This window comes from Euleptes europaea, chromosome 10, assembly GCF_029931775.1.
Source record: "Euleptes europaea isolate rEulEur1 chromosome 10, rEulEur1.hap1, whole genome shotgun sequence".
In the NCBI taxonomy this organism is placed as follows: Eukaryota; Metazoa; Chordata; class Lepidosauria; order Squamata; family Sphaerodactylidae; genus Euleptes; species Euleptes europaea.
The window spans coordinates 30,784,211-30,787,499 of NC_079321.1; the positions used below are offsets into that span (position 1 = coordinate 30,784,211).

At 38.5% G+C, this 3,289-nt stretch overlaps 1 non-coding gene across 1 annotated transcript; it reads left to right on the plus strand.

Annotated features, from left to right (window-relative positions):
- The first annotated feature begins 722 nt into the window (after positions 1-722).
- LOC130484042 (U6 spliceosomal RNA) lies at positions 723-825 on the plus strand. Its single transcript, XR_008933683.1, has one exon. It is a non-coding gene; the product is annotated as a U6 spliceosomal RNA (small nuclear RNA).
- Positions 826-3,289: the final 2,464 nt, after the last annotated feature.

Sequence of the window (3,289 nt, forward strand, 5' to 3'; positions counted from 1 at the left end):
CTAGGAACCATCCTGCTTTACACATGAACAGTCTGAATAGTCCAGATTGGGTGTCCACCCATGACTGTTTTAAAATACAAACTTTCCTCTTGGCCTCCCTCCTTTTTTCCCACTCCAGGGTGGTTGAGAGACCAAGAGGATCTGGCTTGTGGTTTTCAAAATCCCCAAAACTTCTTCCAAAAGAAAACTAAGGATATGTGCAAGATTAGATCATAACATCATAACATCATGGTTCTGGGAATGTTCTTCCCGCCCTTCTATTGTTTAAAATGTTTGTAACATCCCACCTGATGAAGAGTTCTGGAGAGCTGGAAAGCTTGCTCCATGATTTGTGTCAATTTGGTTGGTCCTAATAAAAGCTATTACAGGGGTTTCACTCTTGTGTTTAGATTTGTCACGGTCCATTCTAATGAATGAAGTTAACGAGTAAAATTCAGACTTAGGGGCGGAGAATGCTACATCCTTGCACTCCTACAACTTGTTTAATGATTTGACATTTGAAAAAAAACCAACAAAAACAAAGGGACAGCTAACAAAAGTCATTAATTCTAGCTGTGGTACTGTGAGACATAATAAGCTATTGTGCGGCAAAGAACATTGAGGAGACGATGCACTGTGGATGTGGGTGTAGGGCACAAAGCTGAGCAAGTTATCACCGTGTGGTCTTAAAAAAATCAGCACTGTTGCTGCAATATACATTGATCTCAGCAATCGCATATTCACTTCAGCAGCAGCACAGGAGCTATAGTTCAAACAATATAGTGAAGATTAGCATGGCTCCCATGCCAGGATGACAATCATATTCATCAAGCACTCCATGTTTTCAGGGAATGGGTTTCCCATCTTCCTGGCATCCCTGGCATCTCTAGTTAAACGTTTATGTGGTAGCTGCTGTTGGAGAGACTTTTCAGTGACCGAGATCCTGGAGAACTAATGCAGATCAGAGTAAGATGGACCAATAGTCTGACTTGGAATAAGGTAGTTTTCATATGAATAAAACTCGTATGAAGATGGAGATTTCGTTCTCCAGCTCTGGTCTTCTGCCATTGTTGAACTGCATGTACTTGGTTCGCTGTATCTAATCGACTGTATCTAATCCTGTTCCCTTCTGTGGCACATGATAAGGGTCACTATCAACATTTACATAATGATGAGGCAATTTTCGAGTATTTTAGCATTTCTCAGCATGTACCAGAAGTTTAGCCTGCCACCTCCTTATCAGTTTGTCAGCAGTGATGTTATGCACATTTTAGACCAAAGATTAGTAAGGATGATGGGAGTAGGGAACCAAAAGGTGATTGATTATATATGACATGCACTTTGGGTTTACGCATTCATGAAGGCTGGGACTGCAAGATCTGTAATGTCAGCTTGCACACACTGTGCAAAGATGAATAAATGAATAATTGTTTTGATAATATTAAACAGCATGTGCGATGTCGCAGAGCAACATCTGTTATTAACAGTATAAACAAAAGGAGAGGGGTTTTTTTAACCGATTCCGTGTCATTCCGTGGAGAGGAATGTTGTGGTATATCCAAACACCATGCTGTGATAGGCAGAAACAAGTTGAGGTAGGTAGAAACGAGTTTCTTTGGAAAGCAACAGAGTCTATTCCAGGAAGAGGGACATAAATACAAACTAAGGATCCCTATTGTGGTTATATAGCAAAGCAATCAGTAATGAAGGAATGTTATAAATACTACCATCAATCAATTTTATTAATGTTTTAGGTACAGACCTTAACAATATTCAGATTAAAACCATACAAGATATATAAGCCACAACACCCAGAATGACATGAATAAAAATTTTAAAATATTACAGTTACGTTTATACATATTATTACTGATTTAAACATTATAGTTCCCCTAAAATATGTTATGGCAACTTTGGAGCCTAATTTTCAACAAATTGCTTCCTTAACTTAGACGCGAACATGATAATAAAAAAAACCATGCTAACTCAGCCCTCAACTGTATCTAATACATGTGGGTTATGCTGGGTTAATTTAAAACAAATGGAATCATAAAGTGGGCAACTGAACAAAATATGTGGGAAGTCCTCTATTGAACCCATGGAACAGGGACTTAGCCTTAGATTCTCAAGAATTTTTTTTATATCTGCCATGTAAATGCTCTCCTTAACCCTGGGTCCGAGAGTTCCGTTAAATAATTTGAAAAGAGCTTATTCGATCTGAATAAAGGATACCATGGCAAGAACTTGGAATTTTGTATTAGGCACATATCCCTATCTATTTCTTTACTAGCAATCCATTTCTTGATATCTTTTGGGTCCCATGAATTTAAGATTTCCAGTGAAGGCAAATTATACAATTGTAGGATACAATTGTATAAGGACCTTATCCCAAGGATTTTCCTTTGAGTAGAACATATAACTGTAATACACCAATTTTGAGTTAGTAGATTTTCTCAGTTTTAGGTAAAAAAGTAATATTTTTAAATGGGCTCTCATGGCAATTGACGGCAAGCCCACCTCAGCTCTAAGGAATGCCACAGGCACCCCTTGAGGCAAACCCAAGATCTTCCTAATAAAACTTTTTCGATTATCTCCAAGTCATCCAATATTTTCTGTTTTTGCCCCCAGATCTCAATTCCATATAACAACTGCGGTATTACTTTCCCCACAAAAGCTTTAATTGCTGGGGTGACCATACAACCTCCTCTAGAATAACTACTACCATGCAAACACAATAGTTCTTAGTATTTATATCATAATTTCAGTATTCAGCTATATGAACAGTAAGGGTTTGTTTGTTTGTTTGTTTGTTTACTGCATCTCTATTCTATCTTTCTCCTAAGAGGGGAGTCAACATGGAAAAGACCAATATATTCACAACCAACATCACTTAAGACAGTAAAACACAAATATCCTGCAATCAATGGTGAAAACCTTTAGAACTCATAGTGCACCTTAGATGCCCAATTCTATAAGAGGAGGCACGCCTAAACTAATTAGCTTTACATAATTTTGAAGTGTTAAGAAAGTGAAGGCCATCCTAGCCAACACTGGTAGACCATTCCATGGAATGAGAGCTGCTAGTGATAATGTTTTAGTTCAAGCAGTCACCGGATCTGCCAACAGAGCCTGATTCACAGAACGGAAATGCTTCATGGAACCATATAGGGATAGGCAGGCCTGCTGGTATGAGGGCCTGAGGCCATGAAGGACTTTAAAGGTTGTAGTGTGATCCTTGATCAGGCCACTGCATTTTGCACTAGCTGGAGTTTCCAAATTGTCTTAAAGGGGAATTCCAAGTAGAATATGG